A 25,931-nucleotide genomic window follows, 5' to 3' on the forward strand; every position below is an offset into this window, starting at 1 on the left:
ATGAATTGTTTCCAGGGGCCCTCTCCTGGTTTAAAATGTGGGCTCAATGCAGCAAAAGTGATGAAACAGTTTAGGAAGTGGCAATTTGAGTGTGGAAAAAATGGGAGGGAGAGCAGAGGTCAAAATTAAAATATTCTCCATTGGTTTCTTAAATTTTTTTGTTGTACTTTATGCAGTGAATCAGAAGAAATTAGAGCACTCAAGTGTCCCCAGTTGCATGTGACCATGGCTATGCAAGGGGAGGTACAATTTGGTTAAAATCAGTGCATGGAGCTCTCTGAAGATACAGCTAAAGAGGGTAGGGCTGGAGGAGCCAGGGTCCTTGCTCCACCCTGTGTCATCACAGGTGCTGCTCCTCAGGGTCCCAGGTGTGTGCTACTCAGCCTTTACACCCAAATGTCCTAGAGAACCCTTCCCATTGCCTCCTGTTTACTCTCTATGGGAGCAGCTTCAGAAGAATTTCCTCCTGAGGACATTCATAGACACTCTTCCCACAGACAACACTCTCAGCTGAGGGCAGCATACCAGCCTCAGTGCTCCCTGCCCAGACCCCAGGAGAGATTAGGGCCCAAATTCATCTTGCATTTCCTGAGAACAATTGTGGTCCTGGCCACTCTCTGTGGCCAGCAACTCATCCAAAGTGACCTTTTTACCTGATTCTGTGTTATAGACCCTGTAAAACACCTGGGAGAGAAGTAATTTCGGCCCTGGAACACAGGAGAGTAATTTCGGTCCTGGAACACTATAGTGCACAGCACCTGGAATTAGCCAGCAAGACTTGGAGGAGGAGTTGTTTTTATGGTTCCAAAGACATAACAGTCTGTTATGTATAGAATTTACAGTTTTGTGTGTTTGTTAATAATTTTAATATTAGTCCTTCTTGATAAATTTTTATATAAAATTATATTTCCTTGATAAGAGTTGCTTTTTCAACTCATTCTATAAAATAAGACACACTGAAAAGAGGTAGATATGCCTGAGGTAGATCTCAATGAATTACAAAGTAGTTACCCTGGTGACCCCCATCACCATCAGTACTCTCCTCCCATACCCCTCAGTTTGCTTTTTAGGTTGTTTTTCAGGTTGGTATTATAACATTCACTAAATTAACAATGTGGGTGAGTAGGTGAAATAAAATGAATAATTATATTGCAAGCTAAGTGAAATCCCAACTAAATTTCATAAGTGTTTAATTAATTGATCCATTCATTAGCTAACTGAATCTCAAGACACCCAATATAAGAAAGGGCTGGGAAACAATTGGCAATTTTCATTTATAAATATTGTGGTTTTACATTTTTGTATCCTTTTCTCAAGAAGAATTTTTTTTGTAATATATCACATACATATAAAACAAGTTGGAAACGTACATTATAAACTTGTACCAATGGTGATAAATACATTAAATGACATGTTTCTCATTGGAAATAGGTTGGGTTCTATATAGAGAGAGCATGAAAACTACCAAGATAATAATAAAGTCTAGACAAAATATAAATGTCTGCTCTATGGTAACATATAGGCATCACTCCAATCTAACCATGCTAAAATTACATAATACTGTAAAAATATGTCTTAAAACTATATACTTTAATAAGAAGTAAATTCAATAAAGAATGATGATACAGGGATTGGGATTATAGCTAAGTGGTAGAGTACTTACCTCACATGTGTGAGGCCATGGGTTTTATCCTAAGCACTACATATAATAAATAATATAAAGGCATGTGTCCATCTGCAACTAAAAATGTTACTTTTTTTAAATGATGGGCTGGGGATATAGCTCAATGATAGAGCACTTGCCTAGCCTATGTAAAGCACTGGGTAAGATTCTTAGCACCACATATAAATAAATAAAATAAAGGTTCATTGATAACTAAAAAAATATGTAAGAGAAAAAGTACTGAGAACCAATGCATTCAGATTTCAAAATTCATGCTTCTTTTTCATTGGTCCAATATTTTGTCAACTGTTTTCAAAAATTGTTCAGAGCCAACATTACTCATAAATGTTACTCATCTATTATTTCATAAATTTACTTTCCCGATAATAAAACATACAAAATATTTGATAAACATACAAAATATTCAGATTAAATATATTTGACATGAAGATGAAAGAAATTATAGTGTCATTTTTCACTGTCAATGTTACCTGCTGCAATGACCACAGGCATGGAAAGGCAATAACCATTTAAGTGATCAGCAGGCAGGCATGGTAAGGTCATTACTGGGTAAAGAGTTCAGAGATAAGAAGTTCATAGGTTAGTTGCCAGTGTCAGCTCCACCTTCAGTCACAATCCTTTGGAAAGGATGGACACACACACTGTGCCTTTGAACTTTAGTAGGACACTGCACCTCATACACCATTGGGTTCAAAGGGCACTCAAGAACTGAAGTGGCTGGTGCCAACGTGTCAGGTATTTGTAGGTTGTGTAGATCAACCCAGCCTCTGGCCCTGGAGGGGCTATCACAGCATCAATGTGAGGAGTTCCTTTGGGCATGACAGAGGTCTGTATTTGTCTGATCAAAGGTATTATGGTAGGGTCAGCTGGAGACGAGTACTCAGGGTCACTGGTGAGAGAAAAGGTGCAGCCCCAGGTATGATCCTAGGAGCAGCCTGGGCTGTTGCAACAAGAGAAAAGGCAAGGGTAGATGATTTAGTGTTGGCACCTCTGCAGGTGTCATTCAGAATCAGAAGTTTCATCAACTGCATCTTCTTAAGTTTGCCCAACACAGTGACACATCATGGATGTACCTTGTTCTCAAAATTTTATTAAAGATGGATAAAATAAAGGTTCTATAATTTTAACTCAGTTTTAACATTTTTCCCATTCTGCTGCAGGTACCAGTATTTGCTTCAATTCTTCAATGGCCCTCTATAGTTTACTTTGCTCTATTCTGAACAACTTCCACAGTGATTAGTACATCTGAATCTTCATGTATATGCTTCCAATTCAGTTTGCTCTATCTTGCTCCTCCTTCTCTTTATCTTTGAGGCTTTGCCTATGGCCATTGTTTTACCTCCAGCTTCTGCCTGTAGCTCTTTGGCTGTGAATCCTCTGGGCCAAAGATCCTACCAAGAAAATTAAAATCTAGATATTTTGGATTTTTTTTCCCGAACACAGCACAGATTTTAATTTCTCTGGTTGTAGATGATGCAGAGTCACTCCATTCATTAAATAATACCTACAAAGGGTAGTAATGTCTTTCTCATTCAACCATCTTGCCCCCATACACCCTCCCCTCCACCTCCTCTCCTCTGCTCAATCCAAAATTTCCCATTATTCTCTTGACTTTCCCCCAGAATATGATGGGCCTGATCCACTTATCAGAGAAAATAATTGGGCTTTGGCTTTTGGGGAATGACTTATTTTGTTCCATGATATTCCCAACTCTGTCCACTTATCAGTCAATGCTATATTTCATTCTTCTTTAAGGCTAAGGAATATTCCATTCTGCAAATGTACCACAGTTTGTTTATACATTCAAATGTTTAAGGGCATCTAGATTGTTTCCACAGTTTAGCTACTGTGAATTAAGCTGCTATGAACACTGATATCACTGCATCACTATGGTGTGATTTTATATCTTTGGTGTATACATCTAAGAGTGGGAATGCTGGGTCAAATGGTGATTCCATTGAAAATTTTCTAAGGAATCTCCAATCTGCTTTCCAAAGTGGTCACACCATTTTGGAGTCGCAAAAATCAGAATATCCTCTACAGACACATTTAGTTTCTCTCATAACTTAATAATAGGCCCCACATAATTAGGAAATTTTGCACTCCTTTTCTTTTTTGTACTGCCATTTAATGTGTGTACGTGACTTTATGTAGTCTGCTAATTCCTTTCTCTGGCAGCCGATGAAGGTGGTGGAAGATCCCTCAGAATTTGGACAGGATGCTCAAGAGCTTCTTGTCTTTCACCAACTGCATCAGGTTATCTGGGATTACCATTTCCCCTGACCATGTTCCAGTCTCCACAGATCACATTACCCTATGCCTTGGCACCAATTCCAGAAAGGAGGTATGGGTGGGGGTAAACCTGGGAACTGTCTGCTGAGGACCTAGTGTACCTCTCTGCACGGGGTCCTGCTCTGGGCACAGAGCTGAGGCCCATGGAGGCTTCTATATGAGCTACAGTGAATGTTGATGAATGTGTATGTATTCCAGTGTGAGGAGACCCTGTGACATATGCCACAGTGGTTCTGGTCCCCAGCTGTATGGCTGTATGGACAATCTTAAATTTATCCTCTCTCTCTCTCTCTCTCTCTCTCTCTATATATATATATATATATATATATATATATATATATATATATATATATTGAGAGCCACAGCCAAAGGGGCCCCAGCAAACTTCCAGTTGCCGGCTGATGATTGGCTCACAGAGGCCCCAGCAACATCTAGCTGATTGGCTCCTCTATGGTGATGTTCATTGGGCTGTTTCCCTGCCCTTCAGACCACAGAGCTGCTCATTGGGGTCTTCTTTGGCTCTGCCCATGCGACCCAGCCAATCAGCCTCAAGAGCAGGAGGATTGTGGGAGGTGGTGAGGTTTGTGTGGGTGAGAGGCTTGTGGAAGCCAGTGGTGGCAGTTGGGCTCTGAGGGTTTTTTTTTTTTTTTTTCCTGAGGAGCTGTTTTGCTTGGCGTTTGTAGTTCTAAAAATAAAGTTAGTTTCTTTTGACAAGTGGCTCCTGAATTGTGCCCAGCCAGACTGCGGTATATATATATATATATATATATATATATATATATATATATATATATATATAGAGAGAGAGAGAGAGAGAGAGAGAGAGGACTTGTGATAGGAGACAAAAATCTGTCTCGACCCCCAGCCGGCAAAGGAGGACACGACTCAGGATTCTTCTTTCAGCAGTTTATTCAGGCCTTGATTCATGTATCATCTGCTAGCGCCTGCACCCCACACACCCAAGCACAGCCTAATAAAGCTCCCCCCATCCCAATCCCAAGCCGCCACGTGGACCTTTCTCATAGGGTGATAAGGGATTGCGCGCCAACTCTCCATATCAGGAGTTGTTTATCACAGGCTACAGTGGAAGCCGGCGCCATCTTCTAATGGTGGCCACGGTCTATAAGTATGGCTCACCACACAAAATTACATATACGAGGTTGTGAGGGGAATGGGATAATAAATATGGAGGGAAATGAATTACAGTAGATGGGGTAGAGAGAGAAGATGGGAGGGGAGGGGAGGGGGGATAGTAGAGGATAGGAAAGGTAGCAGAATACAACAGTTACCTATATGGCATTATGTAAAACTGTGGATGTGTAACCGATGTGATTCTGCAATCTGTATTTGGGGTAAAAATGGGAGTTCATAACCCACTTGAATCTAATGTATGAAATATATGTCAAGAGCTTTGTAATGTTTTGAACAACCAATAAAAAAAGAAGAAAAAAATAAAGTTTTGTTCCTATTTAAAAAGAAAGAAAGAAAGAAAAACCTCTCTGTTAGCTGCCATCCTTCATATCCAGGGTCACAATGTAGTCTGTCCACTCCTCCATGTTTAATTTGTAAGTGCTTGTTGTCCCAGAGATGCCCAATGTCAGAAGATGTTGGGTTACACCTGCTGGAAACTTGTGGAAACTTGTGCAGAACTTGCTTCTGTAGAGATAGCTGCAACAAGAGGTAAGGCCTAGGGTAAATGAAGAAGTGAACAAGAAGTGTTTGAAACAAAGTTATTTAGTGACTCAGTTAAATTTAGTTTAGTCTTCTTCCCCTCATATATATACAGGTATTATATATAATGAACACATAGATGTCTGAGGTACATCCTGCACATCTATATCTACCTATATATTTATAGATACTCTTGTAAGTATAGGTAGATATACACACATACACATGTATACATGTATGCATATAATTTGTAAGCATATAATTTAAATAAATGCTTCTACACATGCTAAATACATAGAATGTGATAACAATAAGAGCAATTTTCAGGACTAAAAGGCATGACTATTCTCATTCGGATGACTAAAAGGCATGCATAAAAGGCATGACTATTCTCATTAGGATGACTGTACTTCTTATGAGAGGTACAAAGTGACAAAGAATGCCTTTCCAGTGGCTGTTAGCTTCTTGTTTTCTTTGGCTAAGATATTCAGTATTGACTCTTAAAGCTATTTAGACTTAGAATTGAATACTTCTATTTAAATTCTATCTACACAGCATCATAATTTTATGATCCTGTGCACGTTGTTTAACCTTTCTGTGCTCCAACTTCCTCCTCCACAGCAAAATGGGGCTCTCATAAGGTTATTGAGGGAATAAGTGGGTTGAACAACAACAACAATAAAACTCACTTAGATCGGCACCTGGCACATAGTAGGAGCTCTAATTGCTTGGTTATTAAAAGCTACTAGATGTTAGCTGTTGTTATAACTTTTATGCATGCATGCCAAAACTGTATTAGAAGTAGTGGGAGAATACAGAATGGAAAGAGTTGGTCTAATTTTTTCCTGGGTTGTTTCCTACTAATAAATCATTTCCATTTGTATTTGGAGGTAGGTCGGTATCAAAGATCAAACCCAGGGGTGCTTAACCACTTAGCTACATCCCCATTCCATTTTTTTTTTTGCTTTGTTTTGTTTTAATTTTGAGACAGGTCTCAGTTGCTTATGGCAACACTAAGTTGCTGAGGCTGACTTTGAACTTGAAATTCTCCCGCCTCAGCCTCCGTAGCCGCTGGGAGTATAGTCGTGTGCCACAGCACCAGGCTTTCCATGGTATTTTTGAAACTGAGGAAATACTGAGTTACAAGGCTTTGTTATTGTTTGTTCTAAAGCACTTTTCTTATCCTAAGTTTTAAGCAGAGATAAACATGTACAGCATTTTAGATGCCATTTAGCATTTAATTTGAAAATTGCTGAGTCAGGATGGAGTGCTATGGAATGGTTCAGATTCATTAAGACAAAAATCAAATAAATGTGAGAAGGAAGAACTTGACTTAAATGACTGTTGATGAGTGGAATGGGGGACACACTTGCAGCTATGGGGACAGCTTGTTCTGGGCAGAGCAAAGGAAAACCCTCAGATAAGGCAAAAAAATTTTTTTTTCTGCACACCAACCACATGCTGAGTGCTTTAGTAGGACTGCATGTACAAAGCCGGGAAGGATTGCCCATAAATCAAAGCCGGTAACTCTGCTCCTTAGTCTCTATACCAAATGTGTGAATAAAGAACATGAACCAAATGGATGAGCCCATTTTAGTTTTAAATAAAACAAGATAAATAGATCAATACATGTTTTGTTTAAGTGGTGTCAGTGAAACTTGAGTTAAACTAATTACTTGATATAACGGCTGTGATTTAAATACAGATTTTATGAGATTTTAGAATTACATCCTACAGAATTTAGTCAAAATTGTAGTTCCAATGAAACGCAAGGGTGAGACTGCCCAGAATAAGGGTAATCATTGTTTCAATTATTTGTTCCTGTAATAGATCACTCCAAAGCTTAATCATTCACCATAAACACCTATTTTATCATTTTTCAGAGAGCTTGAATTCACTGGGTTCCTGCTAACTGGCCCTTGGACTGAATGGCTTATTGGTTTTGGCCATCTACTGATAAAATGAGCTAGAACCATACAAGATGCTCATTCACAGGACTGGTGATTGCTCCTGTAGATCAGCTATGAGATCACTGGGACTGATAACACTACACCTCCACATGGCCTTGGCTCCTCTTAGGGAGGCAGATGGATGTCAATGTAAGTGACATAGGAATGAGCATGGTAAGAAGAAGAGAGCTAAAACTGCCAGCTCTCTTAAGTCCTGGGTTCAAAAGACCCACGAAGTCACTTCCCCTCCCCAATGCCCTATTTCTTCATTTGGGAAACAAGGAGAAAAACACATATCCTGCAAGGATGGTAGTCTGTCAATAGTGTTTGCAAAGTGAGAAAGCTACTCAGAGAAGGATGGCTACAGCTGGGTAGTGTATGTGCTTAGCATGAGTGAGGCCCTGGGTCTAATCTTCAGCACCTAAATAAATACAAGCATAAATAAAAAAATAGAATTAAATAAATAAGACAAGAAGAAAATTATGGCTGTTTGTGTGAATCATTGGCATTATTCTGAATCTCCATGGGATCCCAAGCCTCAGCAAAGACCAAGGCCCCCTTTTCAGAAGCTTTTATCTGGTGCGTTGCTATACATCGTGCAATGGGATCATGCAGCTCTGGATACAATACTTGGCATGACACCTGAGCTTTGGGCCAGACACAGGGGTTCTAATGCTGCCATCCCTGTGGGTACTTTCTGGGGGGATCGTGCATGAACATCTGACTTCCTGTCAAGATACTGAGCTCACGCCCTGCACTTTGCCCATATATTCCAGCATTCTGATACAAACCTCTTCATGTGTGCTCATCTGAAAAAGTCTCTATACCTTAAAGCGTGGGGAAAAAAGAAAAAGGCTTTTGTAACTAATAGAAGTATATGAGGGAATTCCTCACGGTTGTCAACTAGAATGTGGTTTTCCTGGCTCTACTTTGATATTCTCTTGCCTGGGGGAATGTCCTACAGGGATCTGGAGTCAGGGAAAGGAGGTCTAGTGGCAACAGGTAGAGAGGCAAAGTGCTGCACCCATGACCATGAATTCTTGATTTGGTGCCCACCTGTTGTGTGACAGCATCTCAAAGCTCATGAGCTGTAGGACCACAGATCAAGAAGAGGTTAGATGTGGACAGGACCTGAGAAACCATTTTGATCTCTTCCAAAACATTCCCTTTACAAATGAGAATAGAGGCCTAAAGAAGGCAAAGTTGCACAATTGATGGCAGTGCCAGGGTTAAGTTTTAGGCCTATGACTTCAATAGACTTTATACCTTTAAAGTTAATTATAGATATTTTAAAGTTTTTAAATTTTTGCATATAAATATTCAATCATCCCTTGGTATCCATGAGGAATTGGTTCTAGGAGTACCTAATAATGAAACATCTCGAGATAAGGATATGAAAATATGCGAATTCTAAAGTCTCTTACGTAAAATGGTACCATATTTTCACATGATCGACAACATCCTCCTGTTTAATTTGAATCGTCTCTAGATGACTCCTAATACCGAACACAATGTAAACACTATGGAAAGAGTTACACTGTATTGTGTGGCAATAAGGATGAAAAAGTCCACATGTGTTCAGTACAGATGAAATGTTTTCTTTCAAATATTTTCCATCTGTAGTCAGTTGAATCCATGGAAGCAGAACCTACATATGGAGGGCTGACAGCTATCCCAGCACTTTTTGTTGAAACACTATTCTTTTATGTTCTTTTATAGTAGAACTCCAACCTCTTTCATGGATACGAATGAGAATGAGAATGGAAGAGCAGAAAGTCAAAAGTTCCCTTTCCCCCCATGAACATCCTAGAGCCTAGGCTGCAGATCTCCTGAATACTTATTATTTAAAAAGTAAAACACTTTTATTTAAAAGACTATTTTGTTGATGTTCCCTTACATGCATTTGAACCCATTTCATAACTGGTAGCAAACAAGACTTAGGATAGAATTTAACATCCAGTAAGATGTTATTTGACTCACATGACCCTGGGTAGGTCATATAATTTCTTCAGTCTGTTTTCCTCATTTATAAAATTGATCATCTAGTAGCCACTGAAAAGCTTGTGAAAATAAAGTCATATGAGAAAGTCCCCAGCATAGGGTAAAGCACATCACAGGGTTCAAAAAATACTTCTCAGCTTTTTCTCTAATACAACCTCCATAAATCACGCTATTACATGAATCCATATCTGCAAGGAGTTAGGTGAGCTTGCACAGGTAAATGTCAGATCCGTGGGAAAGGCTATGTTCAGTTTTGTTCAGCCCCAGCTGGGGTTCACTGAGAACTCTGGATTTAGGATTCATCCTTCAGCCAGGCGCCATCATGCCCAGGCTCACTGTGTTGTGGGCAAGAAGGTCAAGCCTGGCCTGATGGTACCAGGTACTGTGACCATCACTGGGTCCAGTCTGAGGAACTCTTGCTTTTGCCTCTCATGACCATTGCAATGATTGTGATATGGTCTGAAGGATGAGATAGACCAGGTCTCCCCTGGTGATGCTGATTGATCACTCCTGGAACAGTTTTGGAGAAGGTAAACATTCAAGGTAGAAAGCTGCAAATTGGCAAGTTAGAGACAAAAACCAAGCTCAAAGAAACTTAATCACTAGATCAAAAATAAGAAGTGTTGGTTTGTACAACTTGAATTTCTGTGAGCACAGCCAGTCTCAGGTATCTGGTGTTATCACTTGGGTTTTGGCAGTCCCTGCTTTATACACACCTTCATAGCACCAGGAGAAAGTATTTTTCATACATTTGTCAAAAGTAGATTTGGAATGGACTCTGGTAAATCCCAACCCATGTCTCATGCATGTCCTTGAGACAAGTACCATCGCTGAGGTGGGAGCAGGTCCTTTACTGGCCAGGAAAACCCAGGATGAAATCCCTACTGGAGGCAACCTGTCTAATCCCTATGTATGGTTCAGCATGGCTTCAACATCAGAAGGCAAGAAGGGTTGATCAGCAGATGGAAACAAGACATGTCTACTACAAGGGTCCCAGGAATATGAGGAGAGGAGTCAGCGTCCCTTTACTCTCAACCCTGCTCTCCTGGGCCTTGTGTTTCAGTCAAGCTTCCTACTCATGTGTTTCTTAGATGTGGGGGTTACAGTTACACCACTCACAGGAGGTCATGAAGGAACTGGGAAAGAAGGGAGCCACTCTTTATTTATTTTTTTAATCGATTTTATTTTTTTTAAATACACAACAGTGGAATGCATTACAATTCTTATTACACATATAGAGCCCAATTTTTCATATCTTTGTATATAAAGTATGTTCACACCAATTCATGTCTTTATACATGTACTTTGTGGGGTTTTTTTGCATTACAATCCTTATTACACATATATACTACAATTTTCATATCTCTGTATATAAAGTATGTTGACACACAATTTGTGTCTTTATACTTGTACTTGGGGTAATGATGTCCATCACATCCACCATCCTTGCTAATCCCCTGCCCCCTCCCTTTCCCTCCCACCCCTCTGCCCTATCTAGAATTCATCTATTCCTCCCATGCCCCCTCTCCCTACCCCACTATGAGTCAGCTTGAGAAGAAATTCGGCATTTGTTTTTTTGGGATTGGTTAACTTCACTTAGCATTATCTTCTCCAACACCATCCACTTACCTGCAAATGCCATGATTTTATTCTCTTTTATTGCTGAGTAAAATTCCATTTTGTATATATGCCACATTTTTTTAACCCATTCACCTATTGAAGGGCATCTAGGTTGGCTCCACAGTTTAGCTATTGTGAATTGTGCTGCTATAAATACTGATGTGGCTGTGTCCCTGTAGTATGCTGATTTTAAGTCCTCTGGGTATAGACCGAGGAGAGGGATAGCTGGGTCAAATGGTAGTTCCATTTCAAGTTTTCCAAGGACTCTCCATACTGCTTTCCATATTGGCTGCACCAATTTGCAGTCTTCATCTTCCTCTTCACCTTCCTCTTGGCTGTCTTAATTACAGCAAAGGTATTGATTAGTCTTCAAAACACAGGGCTCCCATTTCCCTCATCTTCCAGATGGAGATAATCCTAGTGCCTGTCTCTTGGGGCCTTGGGGATCAAATGAGATCATAGATGTCAAGCACAGTGCAAAGAAGTCATTCCACAAATGTGTAATGTCATCATTGCTATATCTTTTACTGTCCCTCAGCAAGTCATTTTGTCTTCGAGCTTGCTGAAGATAAGCAACACAGTTGGAATTTTAAAGCAATTTAAATAAGAATTTGAAATGAGTAAACATTTTCAATGTGGGAACTAAATTTGAGGCTCCTTGTCCCATTGAGCCAAATAACATAAAAAGAGAATACTGTACTCAATGGCATGATTAATCACAACTGCAAAGGAGGCCACACATGGGTCAGGGAGGTCATTATTTCTAGAAAGAAGATAGGATGACTTCACCTTCCATTTAAAATGGAGTAACAGGAAATAAATTTGCACTCATGCCTGAGATAATAAAGAAAAAAATACAGACAAAATATATGAAACAATGGTTTCTATGTTCCCAAATATTAGGCCACAATGAATACATGACCAGTGAAATTCCACATCATGTACAACCACAATAAAGGGATCCTAATTAGAATAAATTATACTCTATGTATGTACAATGTGTCCAAATATAATCTACTGTCATGTATATCTAAAAAAGAACAAATTTTTTAAAATATGGTAACTGGGTTATTTTTAATTTTTTTTTTGGTGTTCAGTTTTTTGAGTTCTTTGTATATCCTGGAGATTAGTGCTCTACCTGAGGTAGAGGTGGTAAAGGTTTTCTCCCATTCTTTAGGCTCTCTATTCATATAAATAGCACAATCAATAAGTGGGCAAAGGAATTGAACAGGCACTTCACAGAAGAAGAAATACAAATGGTCAAAAGATACATAAAAAGCTGTTTAACATCTCTAGCAATAGAGAAATAAAATCAAAACTACACTGGAATTCCATCTTGCTCCAGTCAGAATGGCAATTATCAAGAATACAAGGAACAATAATTGTTGGTGAGGATGTGGAGAAAAAGGTTCACTCATTGTTGGTGGGACTGCAAATTGGTACAACCACTCTGGAAAGCAGTATAGAGATTTCTCAGAAAACTTAGACTAGAACCACAATTTGATCTAGCTATCCCTCCTTGGCTTATATTCCAAAGACTATACTACAATATACTACAGTGAGGCAGTTATATCAATATTTATAGTAGCCCAATTCACAATAGCCAAGCTATAAAAACAACCTAGATGCCCTTCAACAGATGATTGAATAAAGAAAATGTGATACACACACACACACACACACAATGGAATATTACTCAGCCATGAAGAAGAATGAAATGTCATTTACTGGCAAATGGATAGAACTAGAGAATATCATGCTAAGTGAAATAAGCCAGTCCCCAAAAACCAAAGGCTGGATATTTTTTCTGAAGCTAACCCATAACAAGGGAGGGTAGAGAGAGGAAGTATAGAAGCTCACTGAATTAGATAAAGAGGAATGAAGGAAATGTAGGGAGGATGGGAATAGGAAAGACAACAGGATCAATCAGGTATCACGTTCCTATGCTTATATATGAATACACAACCAATGTAACTTCACATCATGTACAACCACAATAATGGGATCCTAATTGGAATGGGCTGTGCTCCATGTATGTATGGTATGTCAAAATACACCCTATTGTCAGGTATATCTGAAAACAACAAATAAAAGATAAATAAAATAAAATAGGGAACCAGTGAAGGATTAAAAACAAAAAGACAGTGAGTGATACCTGAGACAAAGGGGGAAACCAGTGAGCTCTAAATCCAGACAGTCTTCACACAAAGGCGGAGAGAAGCAGCACTGAGGGAGAACCCTAGGGAGTCCCTGAATCAGAGAGAGAGACCCCAGGATTCAAGTCAGATGGCGTGCAAAGGACAGAGTACCAGAGAGGAGAGAGCCCCATAGAGAGATCAATGGCAAGTCTTCTTGAGTGTTCAGCTGTGTGCTGATGGAGGCCTGCATGTAGATAAGCCACTGAGAGGCTGAGTGTCATATTTAATTGTATATATGAATTGAAGAGGCCAGGAATGCCCCAGATAAACGTTATTTCTGGGTTTGTCTGGGAGGGCATTTCTGGATGAGTAAGGATTTGAATTGTGGACTTGTGAAGTGGAGAGCCCTTCTCCATGGGGGTGGGCATCATCTAATCCATTGAGGGCCTCAGTTGGGCAAAGGCAGAGGAGGGAAGAATCCATCCTTTCTTCCCACCTTACTGACTGCACCAACGTCTCATTTCATCTTTCCCTGCCTTCCAGTGAGAATCACACTGTCACCTCCCTCCCAGTTCTCAAGAGTGTAAACGTGCACTGAAACCTGCCACCAGATTTCCTGGGCCTCGGACTGTGGACGGCAGATGTTGGGACTTCTCAGCTTCCATGATTGTGTGAGCCAGTCATTCATAATTAATAAATAAGTAAATATGTTCATTAATGATAATACATAGAAAATATTACATAGTATATATTGATCACTATATACATTAAGGGATGAATTTAAAGGGATGAATGGATGAATACTCCTATAAAAGAAGGTGAACAAACCAAACTTTTTCCTTTTGCCACATGAGGATAGTATTCATCCCATCCATTCCTGCTGCCTTTTTGGCATAATGAGAACACCCTCATCAGTGCCTTGACCTGGGACTTCCTAGTCTCTAGAACTATGAGAAATAAACCCTATTCCTCATAAATGATACTGTCTAGGTTTGTGGCACCTGCACAGACTGAAACAGTAGAATACTAATAGGGCTGTCGCCTCAGAAGTGGGGAATAACTGGTGGTAGACTAAACACCACATCTTGTCTATAAATCTTAAAAGCAGGATGCAAAAAGAACCAAACTCTTTCCATGTAACTTAATGACAAACAGCACCCAAGAATACTTAGAGCTGGGCTGGGGAATGTAACCTAGGGGTAGTGTGCTCGCCTAGTATCCGTGAGACCCTGGGTTCAATCCACAGCACCACACACACAAAAATATACGTATTTATAGTGATACAAAAAATTCATCATCCAACAAGATAAATTCATAATCTTGTATAACCAATCAAAAATTATCAGGCATGAAAAAGGGCAAGAAAATATAATCTATAATGAGGAGGGAAGTAACCAATTAAACCAAACTAGAACTGACACAAATGTTGCAATTATTATACAAACTTATTTTACTTAACATAATACCCTATACTTCCATCCATTTTGCTACAAATCACAGGATTTCATTCTTTTTATGGCTTAATACTATTCCACTGTGATGTGTTTTTATACCACATTATCTTTATCCATTCATTTGTTGATAGGCACCAAAGCTGATTATATTTCTTCCCTATCGGAAATAGTTCCACAATAAATATGGGTGTTTAGGGATCTCTTCAGTAAGCTGATTTCATCTTCTTTGGTTATATACCTAGGAGTGAGATAGCTGGATCATATGGTGGATTTGTTTTTTAATTTTTCAGGGAACTCCATTGTGCTCTCCAAAATGGTTGTACTAATTAAATGAAATAAAGAAGAAACAGAAAGATAAGTACTGCATGTTGTGTCTTGTATGTGGATGTTTAGGAAAGGTAGCAGAATACAACAATTACTAATATGGCATTATGTAAAATTGTGGATGTGTAACCGACGTGATTCTGCAATCTGCATTTGGGGTAAAAATTGGGAGTTCATATCCCACTTCAATCTAATGTATGAAATATGGTATGTCAAGAGCTTTGTAATGTTGTGAACAACCAATAAAAAAAGAAAAGAAAAGAAAAAACAGCCAAGCATGGTGGCACATACCTGTAATCCCAGCAACCAGTTGTGGCAGGAGGATCACAAGTTCAAAGCCAGCCTCAGCAACTTAATGAGACCCTGTCTCAAAAATAATAAGTAAAAAAAGGGCTGAGGATGTTGCTCATTGGTTAAGTCTCCTGGGTTCAATCTTTGGTATCAAAAACAAGTAATCAAAATGGTTAACCCAAATGTGGAATGGGGGTTATTAGAAATAGGAAAATGGGGGTGGATAAAGGAGGCTGGATTTGATTAGTGCATATCATACACATGTATTAAAATATTACACGGAACCCCATGTATATGCATAATTAATATATGCTAATCAAAATGAAAATAAAAAGGATTAGTAAATAACAACATTGAAATTTTATTACAACTATATTCTAAATATTCAAAAAGTTAAGTAGAGACATAACCTAAACCAGACTTCATAAATAAAAACTCCAAGTCTGAGATGAAAATACAATACACTGGGTAGAATTAGAAGTACATTAGACATTGTATAAAAACAAATTTGTGGACTTGAAGATACAGCAGCAGTATAAACTATCCAAGAAGAAACACATAGGAAAAAATAGATACAAATGAAAAAAAAAAGAGGTGAGCTCTGTAACAAAATTGTGTAAGTGGTCTAAATGTGTGTGATTGTTATTAATAAAAGGGTGGGTAGGAAAATGTCAGAAGAAAATACCCAAAATCTTGGAGCTGGGGCTATGGCTTCTTGATAGAGCACTTGACAGGCATGCACTGGGCACTGGGTTCTATCCTCAGCACCACATAAAAATAAAATAAAGATATTGTGTCCATCTACAACTAATATATATATATATATATATATATATATATATATATATATATGTGTGTGTGTGTGTGTGTGTGTGTGTGTGTACATATATATAAAAACTTTTTTAAAAAAGAAAATACCCCAAATCTTTGCAAATTTTATGAAAATGTTTAATGCCCAAAACTAAGATCTTTAGCAAACATAAAGTGTAAGACACTCAAAAAATTTTTCAAGGCACATCATAATCAATTTTCTCAAAAACCCTAAGAGGAAAAAAAAAAAACTACCATCACCAACAACAACAACAAAAACAAAAAAACAAAAAAAAAAACCACAGCCAAAACCAGTATGTATAATATGTTAAAGTACATTCTACTGCCATGTATATCTAAAAAAACAAACATTTTTTTAAATGATTATGAAAAAGAGCCAAGGATAGCAAGTTTTAAAAGAAAAAGAATCCAGGTAACTTGAAGGCAGTGGGACAGTGAAACATCTTTAGAGCACGGAAAGAAAACTCTAGAGCCCTAAACCCAGGGAAACACACAACAAAGGAAGATGAAGACATCTGCGGACATACAAAGCCAAAACAACTCATCAGCACAAGACCCATATAATAAGAGAAACTCTGGAAAGTTCATCTGGTAGAGGGAAAACGGAAACATAAATCCACCCAAAGGAATGAAGAGAACCAAAAATGGTAACTGCATTGGCTCTATATAAGGTTTTATAAGGTTATTTCTTAGTATTCAAATTAATGGGCTGCTTAAGCAACAGTTATTACAATGTAGGGTGGAGTTTATAAAATATGTAAAATCATATTGTAACAAGGACACCAAGAACCATAATGTTGCAAGGTCCTCACATTATATTTGAAATGGAGTAACCCTGAAGAAATCACTAAACAATAAAACAAAGCTTTTAAACTAATGATCCAACAAGTATTAATTTGAATCAAAAATAATAATCCATTTACTTGAAAACAAGCAGGAAATAGGGGAAAGAGGGAGCAACATATAGAAAAAACAAGCAGAAAACAAGCAGCAAGAAAGCCAGCAGCCAGTAATCACAGAAATCTTTGAGCAGAAGCACTCTGCTCCCAAGTCAGGGATTGTCACCTGGGCATGGTGGTGCACACCTATAATCTCAATGGCTTGGGAGGCTGAAGCAGGAGGATTGAAAGTCCAAAGCCAGTCTCAGCAACTTAATGAGACCTTGTCTCAAAATAAAAAAAAAAATAAAATGTGTTAGGGATACAGCTCAGTGGTTAAGTGTCCCTGGGTTCAATCCCTGGTACAAAATAATAATAATAATAATAATAATAATAATAATAATAATAATAATAATAATAAAAAAAATAAAAATAGTCAGGGATTGTCAGATTGACTCAACATTAAAGATACAACTCTATGCTCTCTATAAAAAATAGTATTTTAAATATAAAGATACAAACACTTAAAAGGAAACAGAAAATTATATCCCATATGAAAAATCAATCTAAAGAAAGCCCTAGTTACTAGATTAATGTCAGCATAGATAGATGGCAGACTGCAGAATGTTACCACCAACAATAAGGTTGGTTTATAATAATAAAGGAGGATATAAAAATCCTGAAAAATTAACAAAACTATAAAATAATTGAAGCAAACACTAATAGAACATTAATAAGAAATAACCAAATCCACAACTGTAAGCAAATATTTCAATGTGCCTCCCCTAATAACTAGCAGAACAGTTAGGTGGAAAGCCATCAAGGATATAGAAGATTTTAACATGGTCAAACAGCTTCACCTAAGTGACATTTACTGAGGACTGGGAGTGTGGATAAGTGGCATGCTTGCTTGTCATGCTTGAGGTCCAAACACTTCAGTGTGTGTGTGTGTTTGTGTGTGTGTGTGTGTGTGTGTGTGTGTGTGTGTGTGTGAAACAGGGCATTGATAATGATAGAAGATAATACTTGAAACTTCAAAACAAATCTTAGTAAACTTAAAAGGATTTTAATCAAACAAAATTTATTCTCCATCCATAAAGCAATTAAACTAGAAATCAATAACAGAAAGATGTCCAGGACAATCACCAACCATTTGGAAATTAAGCAACACACTTCTAAACAACACCTAGATCAAAGAAAAATTCCAAAGAAAATTTAAAAGCATTATGAACTGAATGAAAATGCATCATGGCAAGTTCACAGGCTTCCACTACAATGAAATTATGGATTTGAGTCAAGTTAATGGCCTCAAACTATACTTTAGGAAGTCAGGCTAAAAAATTGTTAAAAGCAAATGAAATGTAAAGACTACAAAAGAAGTGAAATGAAATATAGCAGTAGAAATCGATGAAACAGAAAACCAAACCATTAGAAAAAGAGTCAATGACATTAAAAAATATATATATATATATATTTCTGAGAAGTTCAGTGAAACTGATAAATCTCAGGTCAGACTAATAAAGAAAAAAGAAAAACCACAAATTATCAGTATAAAGAATGAGGCATATGACATCATTACAGACCCACAGATATAAAATGTAATTATGAATTATTAGAACATTTTATATTAATAAACTTGACAAATTAGATGAAATGACTAATTCTTAATTTTTTTATTATTTTATTTTTGGTACCAGGGATTGAAGCCAGGGGCACTCAGCTACTGAGCCGTATCTCCAGGTTGTTTATTTTTTTATTTTGAGACAGGGCCTTGCTACATTGCTTAGGGCATTGCTGTGTCTCCCCTTAGGAGAAGAGAGACACATCTTAAAGACAATATTAGGAAATCAAATATCACTTAGCTGATTTATAGATTCAATGCAAGTCTAAAATTCTAGAATGCTTTGAAGAAATGAATTAATTAACATTAATAAGAAGATACAATGGATTCTTATAAAAACAAAAAATAGAAATAATGAAAATTTAGAAAACAAATTTGGAAGATTTACTCTATCTGCTTTCAAAGACTTCACAGAGTACAAAGTAATCAATACAGTGTGATATTGACATGAGACATACAGGTGTACAGTATAGAAAACTTAGCTTCTAATAAAGTATCAAAGCAATTCAATCTGGAATTCAACAAAAGGTGCTGTAACAATTGGAGAGCCATTTACAACAAAGTAGATATAAACTGCCACTTCAAACCATATATAACAAATTAACTCCAAATAGATCAGGCACCTGAATAACAATCTGAAACTCAAAACCTCTAGAAGAAGACATAGTAGAAAATCCCTGTGACCTTGGTGTAGGTAAAGGTTTCTGAGATGGACAAGAAAAATGCCAAAATACAAACAAACAACAAACATAACAGATTTCACCAAGATAAAATGACACTTGTTCTTCAAAGATAAACACTAAGGAAAATTTTTAAAAAAACACAATGTATAGAAAATATTTGCAATGAATATATCTGACCATATATTTGCAATCAGAAGGCAGAAAGAGTTCTTACAAAACAATAAAAAAAGAAAAACTCATACTGAAATGAGGAAAAGATTTGAATAGATAATTCACACAAAGGAAATATAAATAGGCAATAAGCACACAAAAAATATTCTCAACAATATTAGTTTTCAGAGAAATGCAAACTAAAAATCACAAAAAGATATCACTCATGCACATTAGAATCATTAATTTAAAAAATATACCTCACCAGATGTAAGCAAGAATATAAATGAATAGGCATTGTCTTTGAAAAACAATCTAATAGTTTCTTAAAGTCTAAATATACACCTATAATATGAGTCAATGTTCTACTTTTGGTTATCAAAAAGAAATAAAAACATATGTCCACACATGACTGAAGTACATAGCAATGTTATTTCTAATAGCCAAACACTGGAAACAAGTCTAATGCCCATCAAAAAGCAAATGGATTTTAAAAATCATGGTATATCTATATAATGGTAGACTACTTAACTACTTGTGAAATAACACAAATAAAACTCAGAAGAATTATTCTGGATAAAAATGCAAAGTAAAAATGTAAATCAATTGATCACATTTACATAAATTTAGAAAATGCAAACTAACCTACAGTGCCTGAATTAGATTATAGTTGCCTGGGGACATCAGTGGTGTGATAATTTTTGGAGCAAAGGAAATGTTTGTTATCTTGTTTGTGATGGTTTTATAGGTATATAAGCAAATCAAAAATAAGAAAATTACTTCCTTAAGTATAGGTACTTTATGTCAATTATTTCTCAGTAAGAAAATACTCATAAAACAATACAAGGAGCACTGTGGGTTCTGGGAGGGCCTGGGGAATCAATTGCAAAGTTCAGCTTCAAGTTTTCTTTGCAAGGGAGTTCATAACCCACTTGAATCAAAGTGTGAAATATGATATATCAAGAACTATGTAATGTTTTGAACAACCAATAAAAAAAAGAAATCTGGTGACACGCGATTTAACTGAATTTCACTTGTTAGATACTAATGGCAGATCCGAGCAGGGGCTTGATAGACTGGGGGTTTTCTTTTTGCAGCTAATAAAAGCCAATTCCTGGGAGGTCACGGGTGTGAAGCATGGTTGGCATTCATCATTAGACTCCTTTCAGTTAATCTTCGGTATATCCCTGGATAAAATTGCAAAACCTAGAGTCAGCCTTGCAGCCATCATTGCTGGACACAGGAAAGGGGGAAGTGGCGTCTCCTCAGTGTCCAGGGACAAGAAGCCTCTAAGTCAATTATGAAGTTGAGAATCCTGAACTTGGATTTACACAGGCAAGTCAGAGCGAGCCTGCTCCAGGCCTGGAGAATTGCCAAGGTGCGGAAGCTCCTGGAAGTCACCTTGGAACCATGACCTGGTCCTGCAAGGTCAAGCTCCAGCGTGCCTCACTGGTTGGAAGGTCAGTAGCATGCTCATAAAGCAAAACATTCAAGTCAGTATGGGTCAAGCTTATGGGTCTTAAGTCTTTTATTATAAATACATGTTTCACAATAAATATATGAAATAAAAATTATTCACGGACCAACTCCCTATCCACTGCCAAGGGCAACCAATATCCATCACTTAGAAAGTATTCTACAGATTTTCTCTTGATCAGCTAAAAACATTTGGTCCTTAGAGAATATACATTTTAAATTACATAAGCGTTTTGTTAATATTTATTATTAAATATGTACCACTTGACTCATTATTTCCAGCTCCATTACAATTCCAAATGGTACACTGAATTATGAATTAGAAAATCTGCCTCTTTGGTAAGACTCTTAGCAGTGATCTGCAAGAAAATCACATGATACATGTTGAATGCTGCATGGACTATCAATATGAATGACCATCCCCTAGAGTTGTAAAGTGGGCAACTTGCCCAACTGTACTGTGGTCCTCTGCCAATGTGGAACCTGTGTCATGGCCCCTGGTGAGAGCCTCAGGCTTGAAGACCTGGGTGGGCTTCCTTGGGTGGAAATATTTCTTATGGATTGCTGAAGATCACGGCAAGATGAGAAAACAACTTCCCACGTGACTCCCCGAGGAAGGGCTCTGGAGGTCTTGGCTGGCTCCTCTGTGCTTGGTACACCTCTTGCTATCCCTCCTGTCCACCTGCAGGAATGAACCTTAGCCAGGACAGTGACTTTGAGTCCTTCTAGCAAATCATGGTGAATTGGTCTTGTGAGTCCTTCTAATAAATCCCAAGACTTGAAGGTGGTCACAAAACACCCTTCACTTGGAAAATGGAATAAATATCCCCCAAGGTAAGACATTTCTCCCAGAATTATCCATTATCACACAGCCACCAGCTGAGCACATGGCAGACGTGCTTAATGTGGTGCTTGGTTGTGGCACCACGGGAACCAAAGGGAACAAAGCCTGGTGGTGTTACAGCATGGTCCATCCTGACCACACAGGCCAGTGTTGAAACCAGAGGTGACGGACAGCTGCAGCTTAGGTCCTTGGTGGGCATGATGAGCTGGTCATTATCTCCTCATTTTACAGATGAGGTGATGCTGGCGTGGGGTGGTTCCATGACCCCATGCAGCCTGAACAGACACAGCTGGAGGGCCCACAGTACACCAGGCTCCGGGCATCACCTGGAGATAGAAGTACCCATAACCAGGACATCCATGCTGTGTCCATTCCATCAGCAGAAGGACCCCAACCTCCCTTCCCTTGAGTGACCACTGACACCTCTTCATAGACAATTAGCCATGAGCCTTCCTGTCATGTCCCATAGTCCTGTGGACCCAATCACCTCTTGGGGGACCTCACTGCACTGCTGCCCTATAGTGGTGCTCCCTCCTCCGCCAATGCATCTTAAGTAAGCTTCTACAAAGACCCTCACCGTAATTGTTCTTGTTAACAGGATACCAGCAAAGATTTCTGCAGAAGAGCTCCACGTGTTTAGAATGTCCCATTTCCTGTTTTTCTGTCTTACAAAAAGCTCAGTTTAACCATGGACTTGATAGTGTTGCTTCTGCTTTTGTGGTAAAACATATAAGACCTCTAACGATTCCAAAAAAAAATGAGACAAAACTTACTTTCTGAGAAATCAAAGAAAAAAAATTACTCTTATGTAGACTCTCGCAAAAACGTAGAGGCATGGTCCAGAGAGTTTTAGGCAAGAGCCCCTCTGACCCTGCAGACAATAAACCTTCTTCCTGAAACTCCCTCGGGGGCCCAGCCTCATCTGTCCTCCACACCCGACAGCCATGGCCATGTCCTTGCTCTCCCGTGCCTTGAATTTCTCTGGCTTCCCGAGCCTGCGCCATTGCACATCCCAGGACCACTTTATGTCACTCACCTTCATGCATCAGGTGGCTGGGAACAAGGGGACAGCCCATGCCAGTGACGCCCGACCCCCAATATAGGCTTTTTCTTGCTTCAAAGAATTGTCTTTCTATGAGCCAAGATTTACGCCCATTATCATACTAATGATTGTTCAAATACTGACATGTAAGTACATTGTGATTATCAATCCAACCAATCCTCTTAGTAACCAGATTGGGTGATAGTTAACTCCATTTTGAAGATAAGGAAATTGAAGGTAACAGGGAGTAAGTAACTCGCCCCACATCACCAGACTTAACCCGGTTAAGCCCAGGGGACTAGAGGGCAGAGGCCGGTTGGAACTCAGAGCTCGGCTCTGCTCCCCTTCATTACAGTGTCAGGCCATCAGTGTCCCGTAAGCCTCTCCTACTTCCCCTGAAATGCTCACTGTAAGAAATCCACAGACCTGGATTGTCTCCAAGCAAGGTCCTGGAAAGGTGGACCACCTAGCTTTCAGATCTGCACAGAACCCCCCTCCTCCACAATGCTGATGGAGATGAGTAGGAAAAGCACGAACCTGTGGTTTTGTGTTTTCTTTGACATTTGAAGCCTGACTGTCTGGGCTGGGAGCTTGTGAAAAACTCCTTTCCCTCCTTCTATTGTCTCCCAAACTGAGACCCAGCCTATGGGGCTGGGAAGCAGCTCAGGCAGAGTCCAGAGGCAGGTGGCTGAAACCTGGGGGCGAAGCCCACTATCGGAGTACCCGGAGGAGCCAGAAAGATGATGTGAATGAGGGAAGCCACAGGGGTTTGAAACAGACCCACATGGCACAGCAAACCCCTGGAATGTCTCGTTCACAGACCTGGAACCCGGGGCTGAGGACAGCGCCCTTCTCCTCCTCGCAGAGCGACTCCTGTAGGAACGTTGAAGACGGGGAAGCCCCCAGGAGGTGGAAGTGGGGGAGCAGCGACCTTTCGGAAGAAAATGGCCAGGTAGGTGGACAGGGGCTTCCAGGTGACTTTGTCTCTGACAAAACCGACTGCAAGGTAGAAAAGCAGCACACTTTCCATAGTGAGGCACTGGCGACCGGCCAACGGCACTGGGGCCAACAGAAGCGATTGTTTATTTTAAATTCATCTGGAACCGAGTCTCAGCCTCTTCTCTTATTATTCAGGACCTGCAGGCACAACCTCAGACAGAAGCCGCCACCAGGGGAACACGGTGGGTGAGGACATCGATGCTGTGGTAACCATCGCGATCGCCCTCTGTCTCCTCCTTTTAATGTGGAAGCTCATCTTTCAGATGCCAACTCAACTTGGGAAAGAGAGCGGAAGGGAACAACGTCCCCTCCTACCAAGACTCGGCTGCCTCCTAAACACTCTGCAGAGCCGGCCCTGCGTGGCTCTGCTCCTGGTGAGGCCCTAGGCTTGCTGGGCAGGAAGGAGGCACACTCAACAGTCACTGGTCTGTGCGCGACATGCGGCCAGTCCTCCAGCTAGCCAGTGGGTCACTGAATGAACCAGGAAGGAGACCAGGTTCCAGGCTTCTGGCTTTCTGTTCTGCTGGGAAGGAGGGTGAACTCTTGGGACAGTGCCTGAGGGCAGAGCCTCACCCACCACCAGGGCAGTGCCAGAGGATGAGGTCTGGATCCCTGCTCTGTTGACAGCCCCAGGAAAACAACTCAGGGAGCCCGGGCACCCCATTTCCCACTCAGCTCCCACCCCGTGGGCTGTAGGACACATTGAGGGCTCTGGGCTTGGTTCTGGGTGGATAGAAGGTATTGGACGGTCTGGAGCAGAGGAGTGAGGCTGTTTGTATGGCATTTAGGAAGCAGCCCTGTGGCTGCTGTAGGGAATAAAGGGGAGATGCAAAAGCAACAGCCAGGGACTGTCGGGTGCCCCTCCTGCACCGGGGTGACTGGGCCACCATTGCAGCAGCCCCAGGGCGAGGAGGGCAAGACCCAGAGACCATGGGGTGGGCTGAGGTTCATGTGAGCACAAGACTCTGAGGCGCTTCCTCTTGACCCCACGCACTACGTGGGAACTGGTGAGAAGGGCGAGCTCTCCCACCCCAGAGGGAATGGAAGCCTGAGGAGTCCCTGTCTCCTGCCTTCTGCACCAACAGAGGCTCTACTGCTCATGAGCACCTGGGTCCCTGCTCTGGATTTCTGGGCCTGTGCAAGTGGGCCCCCATCCTGCCTGTGACTTACTGTTGGCAAGACGGGGGAGGAGCAGTGATGAAGAAGGTCAGGTGTCCAGTTTGGGACGGTTTGAGATGACTACGGGGGTTTCAAAGCACATCAGTCATGCAGTGGATGCACAGAAGCTACCAAGCCAAGAGCAGGGCTCTCTCTCGTTCTGCTGTTGGGGTCGTATGGTTGAGGGGATGTTGACTTGAGAGGTATGGGCAGTACTGGTGCCTCGTGTGGTCTTGGCGTCAATGTGGAGGACGTTCAACTCTGGCTGTCACGATTGACTGCTCTGACCACCATGGGCCCCGCCTGTCCCCTGCCCAGGTGCCGAGGTTTGGCTGGGCAAACAGAAACGATTATTTATTTTAAAATCATGTGGAACATATCCATCAGTGGATATGTTGCTCTGTGTGTGTATGTGTGTGTGTGTGTGTGTGTGTGTGTGTGTGTGTGTGTGTGTGTAATTGGTCACAGTTTTCCAATTGCACTTGAAGTGAGTGGTTGGACCACTTCCTCAGCATGATGGAGGGTGAGATGACTGTCAGGGAGCCACAGGTCCCCTGGCTGCACCGTCACTAGATTGCAGCTAAGCAGAGCCTGAGTTTCAGAGATAGACAGGTATGTTCAGGCCAGGAGCCAAGTGACAGTGCTCACAGGACAGACCCCGCACCTGTGCTCTACCAAGCCAACCTCAGAGGCCACTGCACAGAAAGCTCCTGTCTGGTACGCTAGCCATGTGCCCTCTGACCTGCACTGCACGTTCCCAGAGAACGTCCGGTGACAGAAGCTGGCTGAGAGTCCATCTGGTCACCTCCAGCAGCCGTCCCTTGT

At 40.2% G+C, this 25,931-nt stretch overlaps 1 pseudogene; it reads right to left on the reverse strand.

The window, feature by feature from the left end:
• Nucleotides 1-2,264: 2,264 nt before the first annotated feature.
• Nucleotides 2,265-3,958, reverse strand: LOC144253788 (KH domain-containing RNA-binding protein QKI-like; annotated as a pseudogene).
• Between the last annotated feature and the right edge of the window lie 21,973 nt (nt 3,959-25,931).

Source organism: Urocitellus parryii, chromosome 3, assembly GCF_045843805.1.
Source record: "Urocitellus parryii isolate mUroPar1 chromosome 3, mUroPar1.hap1, whole genome shotgun sequence".
NCBI lineage: Eukaryota > Metazoa > Chordata > Mammalia > Rodentia > Sciuridae > Urocitellus > Urocitellus parryii.